At 39.1% G+C, this 27,743-nt stretch overlaps 1 protein-coding gene and 1 pseudogene across 3 annotated transcripts in view; both read right to left on the reverse strand.

The window, feature by feature from the left end:
- LOC127444632 (adhesion G protein-coupled receptor L1-like) overlaps positions 1-8,624 on the reverse strand; it is a 49,264-nt gene extending 40,640 nt beyond the window's left edge. For all 3 annotated transcript variants that reach the window (XM_051704116.1, XM_051704115.1, XM_051704113.1), the window contains exon 1: positions 7,454-8,624. The gene's annotated coding sequence lies outside the window, so the exon portion shown is untranslated. The remainder of the gene's footprint in view (positions 1-7,453) is intronic.
- Positions 8,625-15,163: 6,539 nt separating this feature from the next.
- Positions 15,164-26,923, reverse strand: LOC127444639 (NLR family CARD domain-containing protein 3-like; annotated as a pseudogene).
- Between the last annotated feature and the right edge of the window lie 820 nt (positions 26,924-27,743).

Here is a 27,743-nt window from a genome sequence, read left to right on the forward strand (position 1 = left end):
TAGTGCCTCAAACAAAACCTTTCAATATTTGTATGTAACATAAGTTTATAGCTCCACTTAAGGGTTTGAGTTTCAGAAACATCCTTTACTTTAAGGCCAAAATCATACTTTATGCCAGTACACACAAGCAGATCCGAATGCTTGGCCAAAGTGCATTGCCATGGTCCGGTTGAACATGCTTAACAAGCGTTCTTGCGTTACTGTGGTAGTAGCAAACCTCAGTACTCAAGAGGGTGAGTTACGGTACCTTCAAAAGTTTGTGCCATTAAACTGGACGTGTTTTCATTCAGGCATGTTATTAATATACTGACTTTAATTTACTTGTTCAGCAATATTCTCTTCAAACCGTTGCTCCGCCATGACAGTAGTTGACTTGAAAGAGAAAACTCACAGTAGAAGTGGACAGTTCATGCTATAGCACCCCTTGTGGCAACATTGAGAATGCAACGTGTACTTGCGTTGTGTTATGAATTGTGTTCCGATACATTTTGGAAAGAAACAATGCACAAAATCGAACTTGTGTAGCTAGAAGACTCTGCATTCAAGTACTTACGAAGAGTATAATTAGGCTTTAAGTTAATTACCATTAGATGTAAATGTGATCCTCATGTAAATACGATTTTTATGACAATCAAATTTGTAGGCGAGTTTGTTTGGTTTTCAATAACAGAATTCTGTTCCACACCAAAAACACCATTAGCGTGAACTCAATGTTAGTTAGCTCAATGTGAACCCACCAATGTAATTACTCTGCAGCGAGTTGAAATGTTCTCAGCTTTTGATTGCAGTGACAGAGCACCACTTTCACAAACTGTTGCGCTTTCCCTCTCTGTCCTTTTAACGCATCATCCTCATTGAAATCAGTGGATTCACAGCGTTCTCTGACGCAGCGTAAACTCTCGCGTGTAGACGCCTGTGCGCACTGTGTGCGGTGTGAAACAGCTTTGCATTTGATCAGCAATCTCTTTCTGCTGAAATAAAAACATTTGTGTTTGTAATCTGTCTCCTTTATCAAACTTCAGAAAACCGTTGAGAAGTAATTAATCATTTTTAGTGGATTATTTATTTTAGTAAAACTAAGTTATAATGTGAACAACAGGCCAATTACAGTGTGTGTTCACCCACACTATTTAAATTCTGTCATTATTTACTCTATATATGATTTACCCTGAGTGTGTTTACTCAGCGTATGACTTTTGTACTTCAGTTGAACACCAGGAGAAATTCAGAAAAAACATTTGACACTGCTCTTTTTTCCATACAATAAAAGTGAATGTTAATATTACAAGTCTGTGTGTGTGTGAGTGTGTGTGTGTGAGTGTGTGTGTGTTATGTGTGTGTGTGTGAGTGTGTGTGTGTGTGTGAGAGTATGTGTGTGTGTGTGTGTGTATGTGTGTGTGTGTGTGTGTGTGAGAGAGTGTGTGTGTGTGTGTGTGTGAGTGTGTGTGTGTATGTGTGTGTCAAATGTAAAAAATTATGTATTAACCAAAGAGAGGTTTTGTCATATTTAGCTGATTTAATTTAATAAAGCAGATGTGTGTGTGTGTTTCTGTGTGTGTGTGTGTGAGTTTGTGTGTGTGTGTGTGTGTGTGTGTGGGCAGGTTTAAGTGGTTTACGAGGACCTGGTTTACAGTTTATAACCTTTTTTTAGGTTATAAACTGGTAATTACAAGGGTTTTATGCTATAAATGTGGTTTATGAGGACATTTCTAGTGTCCCTATAATTCAAATCACTTAAAAATCATACTAAACGATGTTTTATTGAAAATGTAAAAATGCAAAAAGTTTTCTGTGAGGGTTAGGTTTAGGGGATAGAATCTATAGTTTGTACATTATAAAGATCATGTGAGTGTGTGTGTGTGTGTGAGTGTGTGTGTGTGTGTGTGTGTTTGTGTTTGTGTGTGTATGTGTGTGTGTGTGTGGCTCCGGATTTTTTTTTAAGGCTCAGTAAACCAAGATCCCTCCAGACACACACACACACACACACACACACACACACACACACACACACACATTGATCGGTTGGTGCCCGGTCGCTCTACGTATGGTCACCATAGCAACGCTGCAATAAGGGTTGCAGCAGCAGCTGAAATCTCCTTCTTTTTTGCACTCATTTGATTTTTTCAGATCTGTTTTGTACTCAGTTCTGTTGTCGGGCTATTTTCCGCTATGATCCATCAATGTCTCATTTAGTTTTCACAATTACTATCACATACACTAAGTGTTGTGAAACCCCTGCAGTCTCAGTCTCTATTGACGGTGCAGTAAAAATATTCCCTGATCCCGAGAGACGAAATCATACCATTTATCATGAGAATCTTCACTGGAACACCAGCACAAGCCGCAGGCTTCAGTACAGTCCACACAAACAATACATCTGCTAACACACCCAAATCATTCACAGACATACAGAGAGCTGCAAAAGTCCACACTGAAAATGTGGCATTCAAAATCAGATAAAGCCCTTAAAATAAACAAAGTGTTACATTTTACAAAAAGTGTTGTCATAAGCAGGGGTGGACTGAGAAGAGAAATCGGCCTGGGATTCAACATAGAAATTGGCCCAAAAGTTGTTGAGCAGGGGGGTGGGGTGTGGGGGGGTGGGGGGGTCGCCCGCCCCCTTAGGCATATCGCCATGATCCTTGATGTAAATTGTTAAGGCCAAAGAATACTTCAGTCTGCACACAGCCCAGATGTTTTAGACACACGCACAGTTTGACATGCATCTTTGCGTGTCGTTGGCGCTAGCGTCTGCCATTGACTGTGCTAAAAGAGCATTATAAAGCAGTCATATGGGTTTCAGTCAAAACAGGATACTTTGAAAGGCTGCGCAGTGTCGTCAGACAGTCAGAACACACTTATTCAGTGAGGAACATTGAGCACATTTACATGCACGTTCTTACACCGATTATGCTTAAGGCAACAGCATGTGTGGTCATTGCAAACGTCTTTCACGTTTCACGTTGCATAAAAACACTTTTACTGCTGTTCTTACCGGCTTATCCAACGTGCACAAGTGTTGTTGTGCATGACTGTTTAAATTTTTACGTCAAAAGAAAAGCACACCACGATTATTTTGCTTCTAATGTAAACAGTTTCCTTGCGTTGTCAGATTTTTTTAAAGAAGCTGATGTTTTGTCGTTGTCAGCATATTGATGTGCATGTTAACACACTTATTGACAGGTGAGAGCGTTCACATGCACTCAAATACACTGAATGCCGTAATGCTGAATCTCTATGCCTGAAATATACCAAAGCAAACTTTACATTTCAGATTGTGCATTCTGGCAGCTGTGAGGTTGAAGTCCACAAATAAAATCACATAATCATTTGTGCTTGTGAATTGAGTGAAATTTCAAGAGAGCAAACTTACTTGTATGTAGATACTGTTCTGCATTAGTGACACTTTTAACTGTTTAAATGATTTTATATGTTTAATATCTAATATCTTTAAATTGGTAACAGGTAAGTTTTGCATTCTCTGAGATGAGCTCTACATCTCAGATAACCCTAACTATAAATTGATATTAAAATGTAAAAATGTAAATGTTAATAATATTGTAATGTACAACTATAGTACATATAGTTACTATAACATAGAATATTTAACAACATAGTAATGTAAAATTATCTAATCAAACAAATCACTGGCTTCATATTGTATTTCAATACCAAACCAGTGTGGAAAATTAGCAACATCTGCACAAGCTAATTAATATTCATGAGCTCAAACCTGCCCATCTTAGCCTGAAGAATACAATCAGGGCATCTTTCTCTAGTGATGCTGACATCACACTGCTCTGTGCATCATATATTACACCACATATGAACTACTGACACCATGTTTAACCATGTATTTTTATGATGTCAGACAAAAACAGTCTTTCCTTAGTTTCTACAGCACCTGTCTGTCTCTCTCTCCATCATCATCACACACACAGATTCCCAAATGGTTAAGTGACTTACACAAATAACACCTTCTACTTTAATACATGCAAAACACTAGAGACAGCCACACCCTCTCTCTCTCTCTCTCTCTCTCTCTCTCTCTCACACACACACACAGACACACACACTCATGTTGGTGCTATCATTATGAGGATTCTCCATAGACATAATGACTTTTATACTGTATGAACTATAGATTATATCCCCTAACCCTAACCCTACCCCTAAACCTAACCCTCACAAAAAACTTTCTGCATTTTTACATTTTCAATAAAACATCATTTAGTGTGATTTATAAGCTGTTTTCCTCATGGGGACTGACAAAATGTCCTCACAATGTCCAAAATTTCATGTTTTACAATCCTTATGGGGACATTTGGTCCCCACAAAGTGATAAATACCCGCATACACACACACACACACAAACACACACACACCCTCAGACACACACACACATACACACAGACACACAACCTCACACACACACACACACACACACACACACACACACACATAGATTTCCGCTCTGTCATACAGTTGAAGGCCAAAGCAAGAAATGTACAATCATCATGATATTACATATTATTTTAATATTATTAAAGATGAATTTGGTGTCAATCATAATCAAATGAACTCAGGCCACTGCACACTATGAACAAATGCTGTAATGACGTGGTAAAATAATGTTGTGAACAAATCCAGGCAAATATTTCAGTCTGTATCTGCAGTAATTCAGCGTTATGATTAAAATCTGTCGAGAAATCAAACATAACAGAGCTGTTCATCAGGAATGTTTCCAAAATCATCAGCATGTGTGTGTGTGTGTGTGTGTGTGTGTGTGTGTGTGTGTGTGTGTGTGTGTGCGTGTGTTGTGTGTGTGTGCGTTTGTATGTGTGTGTGTGTAATGATTGGGGTAGTGTAATTGCTATAATTTGCCCTCATGAAGAGAAAACTCTTTTGCTCGTTTCTGATTCTCCCTCTGTTACAGACATCAACAAACACACCACTCTAATCAACACAACACACACACACACACACATGCTAACACTCAGTGTGTGCTCTCGTGATTTTGGAAAACATACGCAGACACACAGAGTCAGATTCAAAACCTCTGTTCCAAAACTTGCCACATCACTGCCTACTGTCTACATCTGCAGCTGCCTTTTTAAGGCTAGGATACCCAGATATCTGTTTTAGACCTTGTCATCTAGAACGCATCACAGTCTAAACTAGTGATCGACCGATATGGGTTTTTTAATGGCCGATGCTGATATCCAGAGAGCAGGGTGGCCGATAGGCCGATACAATACCGATATATCACAAATTAATATAGTAAATAACAAACATAAAATTGCTAAAAAATATATACACTTATTTAACACTATATTTATTAAATTTCACACAAAACTAAAAAATAACATTATATTTTAAATGGTAAATAGCAGTTTTAAAAATTTTTAATTTATTTGCACATGAAGAAATTGTTCATATATTAGGAAGAAGGAAATAACAGTACACACAGTAGTCCAGCAACCATGGATGGCATGTGCACATCAACCATCGCATTTTCTAAACAAATACTTAATCAAATCAATTGTACATACAGTACACAGTGAATAAGACATTTACTTATAGCACACGTGACGCGCATTTACCTTGGGCTGCAACCGAAATCATAGGCAGCTGACTTGCTACCTTGCTGCCTAATCATTTAATGGCTTAATTGACATCTGCTTTGAATGAATGGAACTCTTATGGAAACTGATATCCAAACAGTTTGAAAAGCAGCTTATTTTCATCGTACCTCCGTATAAAGCCTCCGGAGGCAGCATTTTCCTGGTTTCAGACGCAGCTTTGAAGTTGCACTCACGCGCTCGTGCGGAACCAGCGCAAACCTCAATCTCCTGACGGTTTAAACGGCCCGGATCGCCTGCTTGGATTTCACGGACTGACCGTCATGATGTGTGAATCAGAGGAACTTTTGATCCTGAAGTTTTTGATTCTGACTGATAGAAAACGCACTTCAGAGGAAGATATTAGATGAGTGCTCGATGGGAAGAAAATGCTGGATTTTCGTGAGGCTCGTGAATTAATGTTTAAATTAGATATGTACATATTTGCAGATGGTACATGATATTAATTTTATTGATATTTGCCTTTTATCATTAGAAAAGTTACAGGAAACTGTTAAGGGGAGACTGTTAGAATACGTCCTTTACAGGTAAATAAATGAGTGCTCTACAGGATGCTGGATCTGCTGAAGTTGTGTGAGGTTGGTTTATTACATCTTATAAATGAAATATACACATATTGGCAGATGGAATATGATATTAGTTTTATTGATATTTGCCTTTTATCATTAGAAAAGTTACAGGAAACTGTTGAGGAATGAGAGGGGGAATGAAACAGACGAGCACTTTAACATTATGAGCTCAAACACGTCTGTCACGGCTCTGATATGTGGACCATTAAAATGAGACTGTGTTGCACACCAGTCTATTATTGTAGTAACACGATGGCACGTAACAACAAAACGAACTGTGACTGGTCGTTTACATGTCTCAGTTGCTTCACATGCAAACAGGCGATTCTCAGCACCCTCAAGAAATGAATCGGCCAAACAGGAAAATGTATCGGCCTCTGTGATATATCGGTCGATCACTAATCTAAACATCTTAAAAAGATCAGATTTACAAACATCTAAATCATAAATGTCTCAAAGACATCTGCTGAATGTCTTATTGACATCCGAGAAGCAGATGCAGATTGCAGATGAGCAGACAACATTAAAAAATACTAGATGAAAACACCCCTGATAGCACACATACATCACGTAGATGTCTATTTGATGTGTGTGTTTACATCTGGAAGACATATTTTTTACGTTGTTTGTTCATCTGTAATACATCTATAAGATGTTTCCTCTCGGATGTCAATAAGACATTCAGCAGATGTCTTTGAGACGTTTGTGGTTTAGAATGTTTATAAATCTGATATTTTTAAGATGTTTAGCAAATGTTATTTAGATTGAGATGCTTTCCAGATTAAATTATTTTAAGCAGACATCTTGGAGATGTACGTGTGCTATCTTGGCCCCCTCCCACACACCCCTTTGTCCAAATGCAAAGCATGCTATAGGTTGGGATCATTTATTGTTCAGGAGACAGAAAGATAGAGTGAGAGATGGAGGAGATATTGGGTGGGGAAAGATGGAGAGATGGAGGAGATGTTGGGTGGGGAGAGATGGAGGTCTGTCAGAATGCAGCAGCAGCAGCAGTCAGTGGCGCCAGCACATTTAAACACCACTCACGCGCCGCATCATTCAGCTCGCCTTTGGCCTGTAACTCAATTTACATGCAATGAAAAATGATTACATGTGTGTGTGGGGGTGTGTGTGTGCGCATGTATGCACAGTGTGTGTGTGTGTATGCGTGTATTTGTGGGTGTGTTATATATAATGGGATGTGACTGAACATACAACTACCAGTGGTACATTCATTCGTACCTTGAGGTGTTCCCGTATCCACCCTACATCCTCTCCACTGCCTCTCCTCTCTCCTCTCCACCCTGATTCACTCTGTTCTCCTCTTCTCCTCCTGTGTCGCCAGAATGCATTAAGATTAAAATTTAAACAGCTGCCATCTTCCAGGCAAAAAAAGGACTGAAAACATAATATTAAAATCAAAATATTCCCCAGTATAGAGCGCCTTCAGTCTGTGCAAGAGGAATGATTAAAAGAGAATGGTATATTCCAATAAGAATACAGTCCTCTGGCCCTGGCGATAACACAAATTACCATTTAACATTAAAAGCATCCATGATTGAAGATGAGAAATGATACGGTTTATTAGTCACCATGAGCAGAAACTCTTAGATTCAATTTTGACGAATCGCGCGAATTATTCGCGCCAATTTTGAGGCATGCCGCCTTCACGCGATGAACTGTTGATCGTCAAGGGTATTGCAATGAGACGATGAGCTGATGGAGACACTCTTTTGGTGGACAGGTGATTTTTAACGAAATAAAAAACTAAATTAATAACACAACTATTCAGGTGATTTTCACAGAAAATGACAAATGTAAATAATACTAATCATAAGAAGGAAAAACCGGAGGTAAAGCTGAGGTAAAAAGATGTGCGTCGATTGATGCAGACGCAAGAATCCCGCCTTGCGCTGCTCTCCGTCCTCGACGACTGAAAACGGCTTTCATCCGTGATAAATGTCACCAATTATCAACAACATACGCGATATTTAGCGCTGAAACCCATCGTGTACATCCGTGACGAAAACCACGGCCTGCACGTAACGATGAATAAAATCGACGAATGAAAACACTGTTAGGCTATATATTCACATCTACGGTCACCAAATTCTCTCTTAGTCAAAACCACATCGATTCGGTGGAGCCCCGATGGAATATAATAGAGAAGCCTGTGATGGTGGCCAATAATGTACAGCACTTGAGGTGATTTTTTCCAAAGATGCAGAAGATCCCAGCAGATATCAACAGATCAATGGAAGATGCTGCATACAATAGAGACACACGGCGACAACACGTCTCGGACACTCGAAACCCCAATGGTTTAGTTTATTATAGATGCGTGGCGGATCCTGCCGGGAGAGAAACGCTATTCCCGTTTATGTTGGATGCGTCAGGCGTGACCGGACGAATCTTAACGCCTTAACACACACACACGCTCTCTCTCTCTCTCTCTCTCTCTCTCTCTCTCTCTCTCTCTCTCTCTCTCTGTCACTCTCTCTCTCTCTGTCCGTCTCTCTCGCTCTGTCACTCTCTCTCTTTCTCTCTCTCTGTGTGTGTGTGTCTCTCTTTCACTATCTCTCTCTCTCTCCCTCTACCTCCCTCTCTCTCTCTCTCTCTCTCTGTCACTCTCTCTCTCTGTCACTCTCTCTCATTCTCTCTCTCTGTCTGTCTCTCTCGCTCTGTCACTCTCTCTCTCTCTCTCTCTCTCTCTCTCTCTCTGTGTGTGTGTGTCTCTCTTTCACTCGTTCTCTCTCTGTCACTCTCTCTCTGTCTGTCTCTCTCGCTCTGTCACTCTCTCTCTCTCTCTCTCTCTCTCTGTGTGTGTGTGTGTCTCTCTTTCACTCGTTCTCTCTCTGTCACTCTCTCTCTTTCTCTCTCTCTGTCTGTCTCTCTTGCTCTGTCACTCTCTCTCTCTCTCTCTCTCTCTCTCTGTGTGTGTGTGTCTCTCTTTCACTCGTTCTCTCTCTGTCACTCTCTCTCTTTCTCTCTCTCTGTCTGTCTCTCTCGCTCTGTCACTCTCTCTCTCTCTCTCTCTGTGTGTGTGTGTGTGTGTCTCTTTCACTCTCTCTCTCTCTCTCTCTCTCTCTCTCTCTCTCTCTCTCTCTCTGTCACTCTCTCTCTCTCTCTGTGTGTGTGTGTCTCTCTTTCACTCTCTCTCTCTCTCTCTCTCTCCCTCTACCTCTCTCTCTCTCTCTCTCTCTCTGTGTGTGTGTATCTCTTTCACTCGTTCTCTCTCTGTCACTCTCTCTCTCTTGCTCTCTCTCTCTGTGTGTGTGTGTGTGTGTGTGTCTCTGTCACTCTCTCTCTCTCTCTTTCTCTCTCTCTGTCTCTCTATCTCTCTCTCTCTCTCTGTGTGTGTGTGTCTCTCTTTCACTCTCTCTCTGTCACTCTCTTTCTCTCTCTGTCTGTCTCTTTCTCTCTGTCTCTCTCTCTCTTTCACTCTCTCTCTGTCACTCTCTTTCTCTCTCTGTCTGTCTCTTTCTCTCTGTCTCTTTCTCTCTGTCTCTCTCTCTCTGTCACTCTCTCTCTCTCTCTTGCTTTGCATGTTGGGATTGTTGGGTGTGTGAGCGTTTTACGCGTGAGAAGAGCGACTATTTTTTTTTACATTTTTCTTTCTCCTATTTCCTTTTTGGGTTGGTTTGTTATTTTATTTTATTTTTTCATTTATTTATTTTGTGTGTGTGTTTGTTTGCTTGCTTGTTTGTTTGTTTTCTGACCTCGTGGCGGGGTGTGGAGATGGAAGCTCACCCGAGTGGGTGGAATTCTTCTCTTTCACTCCGTCATGGAGTCAGGTGTGTGCCTGATGCCGGTGCGTCTGTGGAAGATGTGCTCGTGGCTGTGGGTGAACAGATTGGCTTTGAGAACATCATCTCGGCCTCAAGAATGCAAGTGCAGAACAGTCTTCTCTTTCACAGATAGAGACGACAGGAACTAGTGATGGAAGAGATAGGTGATGATGATAACATTTCTGAAATGTTGGACAACCCTTCTCAGTGTGGAGATGAACAGCTCTACACTGTAAAAGAAATGAATGATTTCTTAGATGAAACTTTTGGCAGAACAGTTGAAGTGCGAAAGTTTTTCCCAGACATCAATAAGTTTTTGATTTCAGTGGGTAAAATACAGAAGTCTGTGGGGTTTGATGAGCTTAGTAGAAGGAAATGGTTTAGATTGAAGAAAATTGTCACAAACTTACGGAGAGGGAAAACCTCAACCAAAAGACTAACCAAACCATGTTAATGTCACAAGGGGTAAATCTTCTGTCTTGTCTTAGATTGTTTTCCTTCTCTCTTCTTGTTCTTTTTCTTTTCCCTCTTTTCATGGAGAGCTTAAAATTAGGAACAATTAATATTAATGGAGGGAGGGATAGAAATAAAAGGGCAGTTTTATCAGAATATATTCAGACTAAGAACATTAATATTATTTTTTGACAAGAAACTCATAGTGACATGACAAATTAAATAGACTGGAAAATGTTGTGGGAAGGAAATATCTTTTTTAGTCATGGCTCTAATGTAAGTGGGGGTGTTGCTATTTTATTTGGGAAAAATTTAAATATGACTGTTGTTTCTTTTTGTGAGATAGAAAGAGGACGGTGTTTAGCTGTTCAAGTTGAAATAATGGGCCAACTGTTTGTACTTGTTAATATCTATGCTCCAAATAATGGAGCAGAGAGAACTAGGTTTTTTAATAAAGTACAAGATGGTTTAAGGCAATTTGATAAGAATGCTTTTTTAATTTTAGGTGGTGACTGGAATTGTACCCTAGATTTTACTTTAGACAGAAATGGAGAGGAACCCTGCCCTCCCTCAGCAAATGTTTTAAGTAATATTATTAGAGATTATGATTTATTTGATGTATGGAGAGAACAGCATCCAAAGGCAAGACAGTACACCTGGGTTAAAGCGTCCAGTGCACATATTAGTTCAGCTAGGTTAGATAGGTTTTATATTAGTAGAAATAGGAATAATAGAGTTTTAAAATCTATTATTTCTCCGAATGGTTTTTCTGATCATCATTAGTGTTTATTTGAAATAAGTTTGGAAAAATCACAACGCTCTAGTTTTTATTGGCATTTTAATGTTAAATTATTGCATGATGTAGTTTTTTGTGAAAAGTTTGTTTTATTGTGGCATGAATGGAGAGAACAGAAAAGTGAATATGATGATATTGTACAATGGTGGGAGGTGGGGGAAACCCAAATAAGAATGTTCTGTCCAAATTATACCGCTCACAATAATAGTTTGTTTAAAAAAAACTATTAGAGAACTTGAAAGAGACATTGAACAACTTGAAATGAGTGTAGGTAACAATAATTTAGCAGATGTGGGAATGTTGAAGAAAAAAAAGAATGCTTTAGGTTCTCTTCTTCATGCAAAAGGAGCTTTAATCAGAGCCCGGTTTTCCTCGTTGCAGGACATGGACACTCCTAGTTCTTTCTTTTTTAGTCTAGAAAGAAAAGAATCGGAGAGAAAACAGATGCTACATCTGAAATGAACTAATGGAACTTTGACGTCTGATCCAAAAGAGATGTGGACACTTGCAATGGACTTTTATAATGAACTGTTTAGAGCACAAGAGTGTGATGGCTCTAGTATGGACTTTTTACTTAAGGATCTGCCTAAATTGAGTGCTGAGCAGCAAAATAAATTAGACTCTGAAATACAAATACAGGAATTGTCAAAAGCAGTTCAACAACTTTCTGTTGGTCGGGCCCCTGGTATTGATGGACTTCCTGCAGAATTTTATAAACATTTCTGGGACTTTTGAGGAACAATGTATTGAGGAACAACCAAAGGAGGACTCGATTCTCAATTTCAGAACTCCAGAACTAAAAAAGTTTGAGGAAATCTCTAAGAAAGCAATGTATGTAACATGTGTGAAAGTGTCTCATCAAGCCTCCCTAAAGAAGCTGAAGGAATCAAAATGGCTAGATCTATTTGGGCCAGACTCGTCCCCTAGGGGCTGCTGGAGGTCCCTGTATAAGCCTCCCATACAGAAACGCACTGCGGATCTCCAATGGAGGGTTATTCACTGGGCGGTAGCCACAAACAGACATGTGGCACATATCGATTCCACTGTGGAAAAGGGGTGTCTATTTTTTTGTACATTTGAAAAGTCTGTAGACCATGTTTTTTTAAACTGTTTTAGACTGAAAGGGTTGTTTCAGACTTTGGGGGAATGGTTTAGGAAATTTGGGGAAGTTTTTAGCCCAATACATTTTATATTTGGACCCAAGTATGTTGCTTCAGAGAGAAAGAAAATTTTTCTGATAAATTTATAGTGGGTGAAGCAAAGTTGGCAATATGGTTGACAAGAAAACGGAAATTAAGGGGGGGAAATTCAGTAGACCCTGATTTGACTAAAGCCCTTATAGCTGCTAGAATTAAAGCAGAGTATGCTTTTTACAAAATGACAAATAATCTGCTTGCTTTTAATGATTTTTGGGGTATTGGTGGTTTTTTATGTACAGTTGATGAAGAGAACAATTTAGTTTTAATTCTGTAATTATATGTTTTTTGGGGGGGGGGGGGCGGGCTTAGGATTTTTGTTTCTGTTGTCACAATGTTTTAATGTTAAAATGTTTTAATAAAGGAGTGTTCAAATTCAAATTCTCTCTGTCTGTCTCTCTCTGTCACTCTCTCTCTCTCTCTCTCTCTCTCTCTCTCTCAATTCAGTTCAATTCAGTTCAGGTTTATTGGCATGACAATTGGAGTATAGTATTTGCCAAAGCATTTTAAGGTTATGTAAATACAAACTATTTTAAATAAGATAATAATAAAATAATAAATACAACAATTAGTAGTAATGAAAAAAGAATTATTAAATAGAATAAAAAGACAGAGAAAATAGGAGAATATATACAATATGAAATGTATACAGTGAATTAGTCATGTCTAACAGTGTGAATGGCAGCTAGTATGGTGGTTTGCAAGTAGTTTTCTCTGTATCACTGAGTATAAGGAATGATAGTTCTCTCACAGTGTGGTACTTGGGACAGATGAGAAGAAAGTAAGCTACGTCTGATTTTTTTGTAATGCGACCTCAGTCTGAACAGTCATATTGGAATTCATGCGACTTTCACGTCACTCTCTACATTCGTCACAATGCTGCGCTGGCGGGAGTCACTCAAAAGATTTTACATATCGGTGGTTCTTTGGTCACTCTGTGAATATGGAAGACAGCTGCGATGGTAGTTAGTGGAGGGACAGTGAGGTGTTAGAACTCATAAGTATTTGGGGTGACAGTTCTATACATGCAAAACTTGAGGTTTTCATATTGTAACCGGTCTGTGTTTGAGAGCATAGCGCAAGTTTTGCTCTCTTTCTCCTCATCCTCATCCTGCTTATCACCTGCTCATGAATTCGCTGGCTTCCACTGCACATCACCTTATAAATGAACGCATAAACGCTGACTTCAGTGGCCTCCATACTTACTTCCGTATGACAGCGTGCTGCCTGTGACGTCTTTGTTATTGTTCTTTTGCACATGCGGGTCAGTTCAGGACCGTGACCAGTTCACACTGGAATCTGATATTGGCCACATTTAAAAAATAATGTGAACAGCCAAACAAAAAAATCAGATCTGAGCAATAAATCTGAATTGAGCACTAAGGCTTGCAGTGTGAACGTAGCCGTGTTTCCCATCCTCTGTTTGCTTTAGGTCGCAGTGTCTGCATATTCTCTGCTCTCTCGGTGTCCAGGCTTTCTTATGTCTTCCTCTCTCTATTTCTAGATCATGATCACTTAATCTGAGTTTTCTGTCTTTAAATTGTTTAATTGATAAGCAGTTTGCCAGTTGTGTGGTCCTATTTAGGGCCAAATAACATTGGAGTTTGTTTTGGAGGTCAAATTGAGTTTGTAATGTTTTATCATGAGTATCTTTTAGATTTTTCTCAATGTCTTTAATAATGATTTTAGGGTTGTACCTAAAGTCAATCACGGGTTGAGTTTCATTAACTAGTTTAAGAGCCAGTGTAGTTAGAGGATGAGACACTGGTGGGATCTCATTGATTTATTTACTTGTCAAGCAAAATGGGATAAGATATTAAATCTTGTTTTCTCTTTAAATTAAGTTTATTTTTCTTACCCCATTGGCAAACAGTTTTTTTTTGTTTTAAGCATAAATCTAACTAAATTTGATTAGATTTCTCTCAAAACAAGACTTAAAATCTTATGCCAGTTTGCCCGTCAAGTAAATAAATCACGTTTTAAGAATGTTTCGATATTTTTACTGGAAAACAAGACAAACACTTTTTTAAATATTTTTTTTTCTTCTTATAATTTCAATTTCATAACAAAATTCCATGATATTAATTAATAAATTGATTAAATTGTTAACTCTTTTGTAATATAATCTTTGGTACATTGTCAAATCACTGGATAACATGATCATAAGGTTTTGTTCATATCAGCTCAAGAACATGCTGTCATTTAAACTAAAGTGGGACGTACCAAATACTAAGAAGTCCTCAAATTTATGTACATTTTATTTCAACTTCTCACTCACATTGTTGTGCTAGTAATATAATTAAATACAACATGGATTGTAGAAATAAAACTGAATGAAAATGGTCTTTCAATCTTTTCATGTGCAGTTAAATAAGGATGCATAATTTCAGAGCGTTTGTAAATAATACCAGTATCATTGTTTATAATTTGCATTAGGTGGGCTGAATTGCTTTCATGCAAATCATTCTAAAATTCTCCCAGTGCCTCAGTGGTCAGATGGATTATTGTATTTTTGCTTGTCAACAAATATTTGCATACAGCCTTGCCCACTTAAATAGAATATGTGTATCAATATATACCAACCACAGAGCCACCAGGCAAATATGCACTGAGTTTAGACTTTTGTTTTCATGGGGTCACTTCCCTTTTGGATAACTTTACATTTACAGGCACTGCATCAAGGCATTCTAGGATTTACGTTTTAAAGAAGAAACACAAGAAATTTTAATCCTAATTAATTTACCTTTTATTCATTGTTAAAAGGTGAAAATGTAACGAAATGTCCTTCCCGTCTCTGAATGGTAGAAATTAAATGAAGTAAAGGTTTTTCAGTAATGACTGGCAGAATATACTTTAAAGTTGATTCAAGTGAATGTAAATCCCCATTAAAAAGAGTGGTTAATAATAGCACTACAGGTGTTGTTCAATTAAATGTATGTCCATGTACATCTCCAAGATATCTGTTTTAGATGTTTTCATCTGGAAAGCATTGCATTCTAACCAACATTTGCTAGATCAGATTAACAAACATTCTAAATCATAAACACCTTAAAGACATCTGATGAATGTCTTATTGACATCCGAGAGGAAACATCTTAGATGTTTGCAGATTAGCAAACAACCTCCGAGATGTAAACACACACACATCTAATAAATATCTTGGTGATGTACATGTGCTATCAGGGTAATGTCTTATATTCACCTCTAGATGGAGACATTCTCAGCCCGTTTGTTAGGTCTGTTTGCAGTTGACTGGTGCATCATGTGCATCTCCCATAAAAAAATAACATAGAGCATACTCATATAGTGATGGCAGAATCAGTGGCTGCAATATAAATGATATGCCTGTTTACAGTTTTAACAATGTTTGCTTTGACTTTTAGCAGCAAAGAACATTTAGAGATTAATCACACACAGTGATGTCACAAGACTTTCTCCATTATATTCAAAAACAGGATGGAATAAGATGCAATGCGACACATAGACCTTTTCTGAGAGAGAAATAACTTTTATTTAAAGGTTCAATATGTCAAAACATAATTTCACATAAAACAACGATTAAAATATGGAATGTGTTAAAAGAGAGAGTTGTATGCGCCTCTGTTGTTTCACACAGGAGGTTGTCTGATTTAACAAAGAGACACTGAGCAGTCGGAATAAAAAAACGCAAATCCAGCATAGAGTGGTTCAGTGAATGTGGTGTTGAATGTGTGTAAGTGTGTGAGTGTGTGTGTCAGAGACGCTGTAGAAGGACAGAGTGCCGGCCGGCCAGTCCAGATATACTCCTACTCTGTTAGAGGGGGGTGAAGGGGCACGTATGTCAACGCTCTTTTTATTGTGCCATGCAGTGAATCTGCCATAAATACAGCTCAAATTCCAGGACTTTTCATTGAGTCCAAAATTACAACCATCACTCCTTCCTTTCCTTCCAATTTTTTTATATGACACTGCTATATCAGCCCATCCGCTCCATTCAGCCTCCCAGTAACAGCGTCCAGTCAGACTCTCTCTACACAGAACCTGCTCATAGTGCTCAAATCTGTCTGGATTATCAGGATATGACTGATCCTCCAAGTGTGTCACCTTTCTGTTCTCCTCAGACAGAATTAGACGACGATTTACTGTGTTTGGATCCAGTGTGAGATCACAGGCATCTGAACAAAAGAAGAGATATTTGAACTGAATCAAGGACTGTTTTACAGCCAAGAGTGCAAAAGAGAGAAAAAGAGAGAAAAGACCTACATTTTCGCAGTCCTGGTGTGATCCTGAAATGCTCTCCATGGTCCGAACTAGACAAACAAATAAAATGGATAGCAAACATTTTACTATTGGGAATTATTGGTATCAGGTCATGCACTAATACTTTGAAATGTTCCAATACCAAAGACAGATACCATGCAGCATATGTACAGCATTTTTAAATAATCATTGCTACACAAATAGGATGAACAACCGTGTGAGTGCGCAGTGTGATTGAACATGCACAGAGGCACAGACAAGAGAGTGTATTGCAAGCAGTTTCTTATGTTTCTAGATTAAAGTTTGATGAATTAAATTGGTCCATTTGGGCATTTCGATAGAAAAAAAAAAAAAGGTTTACGTAATTCCCAACAGTTAATATTCTTGCTCATCTCTTCCTTTGCTGTGGGCACTCATACTCAAAAAATAACTCTTTGGCTGAACTTGATTCAATAATGGACAGTGGTTCCATGTGTTTAAAATGAGTTTTCTTAAATGAAATCTACCATGTAATCTCAATTTAAATACACCGATCAGCCACAACATTAAAACCACCTTGTGTAGGTCCCCCTCGTGCCACCAAAACAGCGCTAAACGCATCTCAGAATAGCATTCTGAGATGCTATTCTTCTCACCGCAATTGTACAGAGCTGTTATCTGAGTTACCATTGACTTTGTCAGTTCAAACCAGTCTAGCCATTCTCTGTTAACCTCTCTCATCAACAAGACGTTTCTGTCCACAGAACTGCTGCTTACTGGATGTTTTTTGTTTTTGGCACCATTCGGAGTAAATTCTAGAGACTGTTGTGTGTGAAAATCCCAGGAGATCAGCAGTTACAGAAGTACTCAAACCAGCCTGTCTGGCACCAACAATCATTCATGCGATTATCTAATCAGCCAATTGTGTGGCAGCAGTGCAGTGCATTAAATCATGCATATATGGGTCAGGAGCTTCAGTTAATATTCACATCAACTATTGTTGGTGCCAGATGGGCTGGTTTGAGTATTTCTGTAACTGCTGATCTCCTGGGATTTTCACACACAAGTCTCTAGAATTTACTCAGAATGGTGCCAAAAAAAAAAAAAAAAACATCCAGTGAGTGGCAGTTCTGTGGACGGAAACGCCTTATTGATGAGAGAGGTCAACAGAGAATGGCCAGACTGGTTCGAACTGAAAAAGTCTACAGTAACTCAGATAACCGCTCTGTACAATTGTGGTGAGAAGAATAGCATCTCAGAATGCTATTCTGAGATGCAGGTTGGTGCTGTTTTGGTGGCACGAGGGGGACCTACACAATATTAGGCAGGTGGTTTTAATGTTATGGCTGATTGGTGTACTTCAAGTAGAGGGAATTTAAATGAATTGTGTAAAACCAACTAATTCAGACCTTTTAAATGAACTCTTACCATGATTAACTTGCTAGTACAGTGAATATTAGCATGCTAAAGGGAAACACTTTGCTATGATAAGCATAGCAACTGCTCAACGTGTAAAGAAATACAGAGAATTCTCAACATGCACAGTACATGTCCTCAAGCTAAGCTCAAGCTCCACTTCTCACCATGATGGTAACCCCCAAAACTCCAACATAAAAAAACTCTTTTACATTTCAACAAAACATTAAACACAACAAGTCTCCCTCTTTACATTCATTTTGCACAAAAACACATACACTGCCTGGCCAAAAAAAAGTTGTATACTCTAATATTTCATTGGACCGCCTTTAGCTTTGATTTGCTTTGATGGTGTGCATTCATCATGGCATTATTTCGACAACCTTATGCAATGTCACATCATTTATTTCCGTCTAGAGTTGCATACATTTTTGGCCGAGATCTTGTATTGACAACGGGAGAGTCGAACCACTCCATAAAAGTCTTCTCCAGCACGTCCCAAAGACTTTCAATGGGGTTAAGGTAAGGACTCTATGGTGGCCAATTCATGTGTGAAAATGATTCCTTATGCTCCTTGGACCATTCTTTCACAATTTGAGCCTGATGAATCTTGGCATTGTCGTCCTGGAATATGCCCATGCCATCAGGGAAGAAAAAAATCCATTGATGGGATAACCTGGTCATTCAGTACATTCAGGTAGTCTGCTGACTTCTTTATTGAAGCATAATGTTGCTGAGCCTAGACCTGACCAATTGAAGCAACTGCAGATCATAACACTGCCATAAATTCAAACTGCAAATTTTTTTTTTTGGGGGGGGGGGGGCAGGCAGTGTATAACACTTTATTTTAAAAAAAATTCTTACTATCAAGTGCCATGCAAAGCATGCTGGGAATTTGAAATCCTCTGCCCAGTTTCAGTTAACCAAGCAAGAAATATTAAATCTGTCCTACCACAAATAGATTAAGTAAAGCTTGAAAGCACTGAAACAACTAAGTTAATTTACAGTAAGTATACTTGGTTACATGTATTTTTTGTGTACTATGAACAAGGGAGATTTCAGTTAAACTGACAATAGTGAAAGTAATTTTTTAATGCACTTGCTGTCTGCTTGTATGGACATCTGTGGAGCTAAAACGGATTGATGATCTACAACAGTCTTGAGTAAAACCAAATCAGATAATAAAAAAGTAACATATACATCATTAAAGATATTATCATGAACATTTTTAAAATTCCTAAAGGACATGGCAAATTCCTAAAGGAAGTCCTAGTTAGCCACCATACATACACATACATTTGTGATATAACCCAACATACTTGAGTTTGTCCAGTTTGCAGTTTGGATCACTGAGTCTCTCAGAGAGCAGTTTGACTCCTAATTCTCCTGGGTGATTGTAGCTCAGATCCAGCTCTTTCAGGTGTGAAGGGTTTGAACTCAGAGCTGAAACCACATAACAACAGCCAACCTCTGTCACCATACAGACAGATAATCTACAAAAAGAGAGATAAAAATACTGAGACCTCTTCCAGTATAAGAATTGTATCTCATCAGAGCTGTAGAACACTTGTTAGTACAAATTCTTATGACACATTATGAGCCATAATGCTCACAGGGATCGAAACTGACTTATGTCATGTCCCAATCCCGATCCCAATTCCCCACCCCCTCTCTACTTCTTCTCCAAACAACTTGATCTCATTGTCTTAACTGTATCACTGACAGTCTTCTTATAACTCCCGTACACATCTAAGATCTTTTGTTTAACTAATTCTCTCTTCCTTTCCTGTGCTCCTTACAACTTTACAACAAAGAGTGAATCTTCCTCCTTTATCCTAGTGATAGAACAACCAAATGGAAACCAACCAATTGGGCTTCAAAAGTGGGCAGTCTATAGAGACTGTTCTGCTCTCCATTTATGAAGCCCTATGACTGGTAAGAACAACTTCAAGATCATCTGTCCTCATTCAGCTTGACCTCTCCACTGCATTTGACACAATGAATCATAAGATTCTCTTTTTAACCCTCTCAGAATATCACTAGTTCTGCTCTTTGAGGATTTAAGTATCTGTTAGTTAAAAAATTCATGGAGGAGAGAGGCATCTGAATCAAAACACTGAGGTACCCTAGGAATCAGTTATTTGCCCCCTTTTCTGGTCCCTGTTAAAGTGTCTCATGTCCATCTCCTTTTAATCCTTTGCTAACATTCCAGCTAGACAACGCAACAATCTCAGTAAGAATATCTACTTGTGAGACCTACTTGTCTAACACAACAATATCATAATACTGCTAGGTTCAATTTTTTAAAAACTTTTTGATAGATATTTCCCAACACTGAAAGCACCACTGTTCCGCATTTGTGCCATATCTGAATGACAAGTACAAATCAGTTTATTGCTGTGCATGCTTTCCTGCAGTTACTGGGAGCTAAGGAGTTGACATAAAGAGTTCAACAAACATAAAGAGTTCAACAAACCTCTTTCTCCTTCCCGCTGAAAAGACTAGCACTGCTGGTCACAAGCTTATGTTGTGTTTTGGGACCTGGTCCCCCAGCAAGGGATGCTGGTGTGCTGTTAACCATTCCAGGATTTTAAACTATCTTAACCAGCTTCATAAGAAAGAACAAACTGGTCAACCAGCTTCAACACCTAGGCTTTGCAGGTGAAAAAGCATGGCTATATTGGTCCTCCAGCTAGACCTGCAACAAATCAGCACTAACCACCATAAACCAGCCTAGACCAGCATGGAAATTGCTTACTGGATAAGCTGTTTTTTTAAACAGGGCTGTCACGATTCTTAGCCTTGTGATGGAATGACATGCCTCGCATCATCGTCACCCTGCCACTTCCAAGGAAGTTCGCAATTGGTGTAGGCAGGAGCAAGGAGAGGCGGTTTAAATGCAAAGCGCACCTCTTCTCAAGAGACCATTTTTTCCAGTGCATGTGTAATGGTATCCGGTACATGATAGCTGTGCAGTGTGTAAACCTCACTCTTCTGGCCTTAAGAGATGCAATAGCGACCGAGGCTTGGGCCATGGCTTTTCACTGGTCGAGTAGGACTGATGACACTAGTGCCGTGACCCGGATGGGAGTGAGGTTTAGGTGAGTGAGTGTAACGGTATCCAGCTGGTATGTGACACATTAGCTGTGCAGTGTATAAACCTCACTCTCCTGGCCTTAAGAGACGCACTAGCGACCGAGTCTTGGGCCATGGCTTTTCTAGCCTCCGCGCTAGTGCACCGACTCCCATGCCGCGGATCGTTGGTGACACATGCACAACGGTGTTCTCGCCTGTCCAGAAAGGGAGTCAGTAAGGAGTCCAGGCAATGAGTTAGATGTGCCACCTGGACCCTCTCCTCAGGACCCCGTTTGCAGGTCAGGATAAAGCCAAACCATAAAAGAAAGCTGCTTCCCCTTGTGCCCCAGACCAAGGACCATTTATTTATATCACCAATCCACCATGTACACTTTATTTACTGTTTTAATGTTTTGTGTTCTTCACTATTTGCAAAAACACCTCTTGGAGGGTTGACCCCTACTCTGTCTATGCTAACCTCACCACACCCAATGGTGGATGAGTATTCCATGCACCTAAACTGATTAACAGTATCCATTCCCCTCACAATTTTACTCTTACAAACCTCAGTATCTCCAGTTGACAGTTTGTATTCTTCAGTGCATCAGAGAGCAGCTTCATTTCTGAATCCTGCAGGTCATTGTTACTCAGGTCCAGCTCTCTCAGGAGGGACTTTGAAGATTGTAGAGCTGAAGCCACGATTTCACATACCTGATCAGCGATATTACAGTCAGCAAGTCTAAAAGAGAGTAAACAATTTTCAGGGACCTTCTTGAACTGACTCTGTGTGACTCTTCTGGTATTACCGGACATTGAAAATATGAGGTATATTACATATGTAATAAGAAATATTAATAAAAATAATTCTAATGGATTTACCACTCACAGAGCTTTTCTGCAGTTGATCACAGCTGGTATCAGTCTTCCTCTACCCTTCTCTGATGTGTTGTATTTCTTCAGGTCCAGCTCATCCAGCACCTCCTCTGACATCTGAAGCATGTATGCGATTGCTGAACATTGAGCAGGAGAAATTTTAGTCTCTGAGTGTTTGTCTGATTTCACAAACTCCTGAATTTCTCTGTACAGAGTTTGGTCTTTCATCTCCAGCAGACAGAGGAACATATTGATGGATCTTTCCATGGAGAGTCTATGTCCATCTCTGATTTTGTCTTTGACGTAAATTTGAGTTTCCATGATGCTTTCTGAGCTGTTTTCTGTGTGTGTCAGTAGATCCTGTAAGAGTCTCTGATTGGACTTCAGTGAGATGCCCAGCAGGAATCGCAAGAAAAGATCCAAGTGTCCAATATCACTCTGAAGGGCTTTATCTACAGCTCCTTTCAGTAAATTCTGTATTGAAGCAAAATACTTTAGGCCTTGCATAATTGTACTTACATGGTAGTGAAACACATAGAAAGCAGCCAGAAATTCCTTAAAGCTCAGATGTATGAAGCTATAGACTTTCCTCTGATGAATCAGAGATTGCTCCTTAAAGATCTCAGTGCAGATCCCAGAATACACTGAGGCATCAGTGACATCTATGCCGCTCTCTCTCAGGTCCTCCTCATAGAACATGACATTGCCCTTCATCCGTTGTTTGTACACCAGTTCAGCAAGTTTCACAATCACTTCTCTGTTGGACTGCAGGAGTTTCTCTGGATCTTTCTCTTCATACTTCTGATTCCTCATATTGATCTGAATGAGCAGGAAGTGGATGTACATTTCAGTCAGAGTTTGAGGGATTTCTGCACTGTCATCTTGTTTCAGGATGTCTTGAAGCACAGTGGATGAGATCAAACAGAATACTGGTATGTGGCACATGATGTGGAGGCTTCTTGCTCTTCTAATATGTGAGATGATTCTGCTGGCTTGATGCTCATCACTGATTCTCTTCCTGAAATATTCCTCCTTCTGAGGGTCATTGAATCCCTGAATTTCTGTCACACGCTTGATGTATTTGGAGGGGATCTGATTGGCTGCTGCTGGTCTGGAGGTGATCCAGATGAGAGCAGATGGAGGCAGATCTCCTTTGATGAGGTTTGACATCAACACACCCACTGATGAAGTCTCAGTCACATCAGAGACTTTCTCACTTTCTGAAAACTTCAATGTAAGTCTGCTTTCATCCAGACCATCAAAAATGAACACAAGTTTACACTCATTATAAATCTTTGAGTCTAGATCATGAAGTTCAGGATAAAAGTCCAGCAGAAGTTTGTGAAGACTTTACTGCTCATCTTTAATCAAGTTAATCTCTCGAAATGGAAGCACAAACATGAAATCTACATCCTGATTGGCTTTTCCCTCGGCCCAGTCCAGAATGAACTTCTGCACAGAGACTGTTTTTCCAATTCCAGCGATGCCTTTAGTAAGAACAGTCTTTATTTGGTCTTTTCTCTTCTCCTCACATCCTGGTTCAGGTAAGGGTATAAAGATGTCATTGAAGTAGATTGGAGTGTCTTGTAAGTGTTGAGTTTTGGGTGTTTTCTCCATGTGAAGAACCTCATGTTCTTCATTCACCCCTTCACTCTCTCCCTCTATGATGTAGAGCTGTGTGTAAATCCTGTCCTGAAACCTGGGTTTGATTCCCTCAAAGAAGCACTCATACTTGTTCTTCATGCAGAATTTGTGTTGGTCTTTGACTCTTTGAACAACATCATCAACTGGTTGGGGAGAATCCAGATGCAAATCTCCAGTTTCCTCCAACAGTGTGCGTGTCTTCAAGGCAAATTCTGTGTCATTCTGCAGGATGTGGCTCTGACAGTCAAAGGCAGTACAGGACTTTAAAGATCTGACAAGATTGTCTTGCTTCAAACGGCAGAAATATTCAAAATAAACAAGGGAACAGAAATTAAGTTTGATAATGACAATTCTTGTGTGTCTTTCACTTTCAAATAAATCTATCCCTTTGGCAAACTATTAAGCAATAGGTACAATTAAAGTAATGTCAAAAATTTTCAAATGCACAGCTATACAACACTGAGCAGTAATTGCCATCAATCTATGGCAATTTTTTGCCATTGTTTTTCCCCCAAAGACTAGTGGTACAAGTGTGGTAATTTAGACACAGTTTTCAGGACTGCAGTACAAGTGTGGTAACTTAGACACCCTATGGGTCTGTTCCAAAACTTAGTGAGCTGCCTCGCTGTCTCCTGCCTTCGTAGGCAGCTGTCTTGTATGGCAGCATCCAAACTGAAATGGAGCCTCATAAGAGAGTGTATTGTAATGCTCTACATAGACGGCAACTCTGTGCATCACTCAAATAGCGCTCCAAACGTGCAGCTCACGAGACTTGACTCGCATCTGATTTCAATCCATAATTTTCTCAGCGAGTCCACTGTTTCGCTAGGTGGGAGGAATTTCTGGTTGGCTAGCGGAAGTGCGATTGGTTGGCGTTTGGTGTGTAGCCGGTCACTGCTTGCTTGTGTGTCAAGCGGTTAGATTCTTGCTTTTTAAATGTTGTAAGATGTCTTTAAAATTCCCCGGACAGTGTGTGCAGTTAATGGTTATCCTAATAATCAAGCTAAACTAAAGTTTTATCTAAAACAGCAATGTTATGATCAGAAACCACTTGCAAAACAAAGCGCTCCAGTCCCAGATGCTGCTTCTTCAATCGGCTGCCTACAGAAGTATTGACTTAGGAACATCTGTTTGAAAAAGCTTCTGAAATTTCTGAAAAAGGAATAATTTGTTTGTGTGCTCTTTTTCACTTTACTGGCAAGAAGTCAAGAGCGGGGATTACTTATATTTAGATCGTTATTGCTCCCCTCCTCTCTACTCATTTCAGTTGACAGCATGGGCTGTTCATTTCTGGCCACAATAGTGGTGCTGATGAGGGGAGGCGGTCGATCCAAAACCTGTGTGGTCCTTTTTTCTTAAATTATGGTGCCATATTTTAAAGCTTGAGACATTGTTTACGCTGCTGCGACATTTTTTTTAACCTGCTTGATCGGCCCTGTGTACTAACAATCTACAGCTAAGCTGAGAATCCATCATGGTGGACAAAATGAATCGCAGGTGACCATTTTAATCACGGGTTAAAAGTTTAATCTCTGATTTGTTACATCTGGAGTCGCAAGTTCGAATCCAGGGTGTGCTGAGTGAATCCAGTCAGGTCTCCTAAGCAACCAGCTGGCTTGCTAGGGAGTGTAGAGTCACATGGGGTAACCTTCTCGTGGTTGCTATAATGTGGTTCTTGCTCTCGGTGGGGCGCGTGGTGAGTTGGCCGCAACGGATGCCGTGGAGAATAGCGTGAAGCCTCCACACGTGCTATGTCAACAAGCCATGTGATAAAATGCACGGATTGACAGCCTCAGACGCGGAGGCAACTGAGATTCGTCCTCTGGCACCTGGATTAAGGCGAGTCACTATGCCACCACGAGGACTTAGAGAGCATTGGGAATAGAGCATGCCAAATCTCTGATTTGTTAAACCATATTTAAAATTAAGTGGTGCAACACAACACAAATTACGTCACGTAAAAAGATGTCCCCCGCACTCTGTAAAAAGGTGATTTTTGTCCCCCGCACTTTTCCAAGCCAAACCAACCCCGAGTCCAAATGGTGGATTTGTATACAGTATTCTTTGCATTTTGTTACTTTGGGCTGATTGAGTGACCATCCAGCCAATCACAGATGAGTTTCACGAGCCGAAACAACCCTTACGCAATAGGCCATCAGTTAGATAGTCTAATCAACACGGCTCCATTCATTTCTATGAAGTTGCTTGCCACAATGCTCATTTCTCCATGATTTTTATCGGCATTTGATGTTGATCTAAATTAATAATCTAGAGATGAGGAACACACAAATGAGAGATATTTATCGGCATATCATCTTGATTGGCAGCATTACGTGAAATGCACTGCAATAAAAAAACAAAGGACAATCCTTCTTTTAAGCACTCATTGTAAGTGGAGTTTATATCAGCGCACAAGTCTTCATTATGTTATGCTTTTTACATTATGTTTGTGAGGTAATAGTTTGATCAGTTGTTTTTTTCCAATTTAAGCAGATTACTAGATCTGTGTTAAATATGTAAAGCTATTTTTAATATCAGCTCCTGTCTATGTTAGAGTGCAGTCGACAAACTGTAGAAAAAGAAAGATCTGCTGTGTTTATAGAACACATGCATTTTACTTAAGTAAATAGACATCTAGACATGCTTTTTTATACACATGAAAACTACTATTATTGTTATCTTTTGATAAAAGTCATGCTCAGCTACCAAACTGTAGGGAAATTATAGATTGCTTTGTTCTTATAATGCTTAAAAGCTCTTTGTTGGTCATACACAATTGGCTTTATTTTAATTTATTAAATAATTTATTCAGGACCAGCTTGTGCTCAGTCTTTTAATGTCATGTGTGAAACAGAAGCAAGTGCTCCAAAAGATGCCATTTATTTTTGCAGCTAATTTTGCAAATCCAATCCAAATGATTCTATGATTTCGATATGATATTATAAATACCCATTCAAGAGAACATTATCAGCGATTTACTTCAACTTCCGACTGTCAACGTTTCCAGCCATTTTATACGCAGTCCTTTTATAGCCTAAAATGTAAAACATAAATAAATAAATAACAGTCAACCTTTCACATGCCTGTAATTCACATAACTGACTCAAGTGCACTTTATATCAAAACACTGGTACATGAATGAGGATAGCAAACTTACGTGATGGTATCTTGAGGCTCTGGTGATTAAAACATTTTGAAACATAGTCTTGTCATCACACTTTTACTTTCACTTTGAATCGGTGAGTTCAGTTCCGCCCCAAAACTCCAGTCTGCACCTTATATTTCATAAACAATCATGCATCAGTTTTACGAGGAATATGACAACCTATGGACATCATACATTACAGTTATTATGTCACAACAGGATAAATAAGTAATACTCCCAATCACCCACTGACATATTACCATTCAAACCCTTTAAAACGATTTCATAGACGATCGTTTGCACGTAAATATGTTTAAATGCCTAAACCTTTATAAATGTGCTATTCTCTTAATCTACATTCACCTCTGACAACATTTAAGATGCTAACAGACTTTGTGTTCAAAAACACTAAACAATTTCTATAAAGTAGTCAACAGAAACGCATAAATTACATGTTAGAGTACGTGTTTAAAAAAATGTAATCTATTATTTGTGTGATTTAAGATACTAAACTTGAGAGAGAGATTGCACAGAGATTATTTATAATTAAATTATACTACTAATGATATAATAATAATAATAATAATAATAATAATAATAATAATAAATAATTGTGTTGTATACATTTCATTCATGTTGTATATATTCTCCTATTTTGTGTGTATATACAGGTGCATCTCAATAAATTAGAATGTCGTGGAAAAGTTCATTTATTTCAGTAATTCAACTCAAATTGTGAAACTCGTGTATTAAATAAATTCAATGCACACAGACTGAAGTAGTTTAAGTCTTTGGTTCTTTTAATTGTGATGATTTTGGCTCACATTTAACAAAAACCCACCAATTCACTATCTCAAAAAATTAGAATATGGTGACATGCCAATCAGCTAATCAACTCAAAACACCTGCAAAGGTTTCCTGAGCCTTC

This window comes from Myxocyprinus asiaticus, chromosome 8, assembly GCF_019703515.2.
Source record: "Myxocyprinus asiaticus isolate MX2 ecotype Aquarium Trade chromosome 8, UBuf_Myxa_2, whole genome shotgun sequence".
Classification (NCBI taxonomy): Eukaryota; Metazoa; Chordata; class Actinopteri; order Cypriniformes; family Catostomidae; genus Myxocyprinus; species Myxocyprinus asiaticus.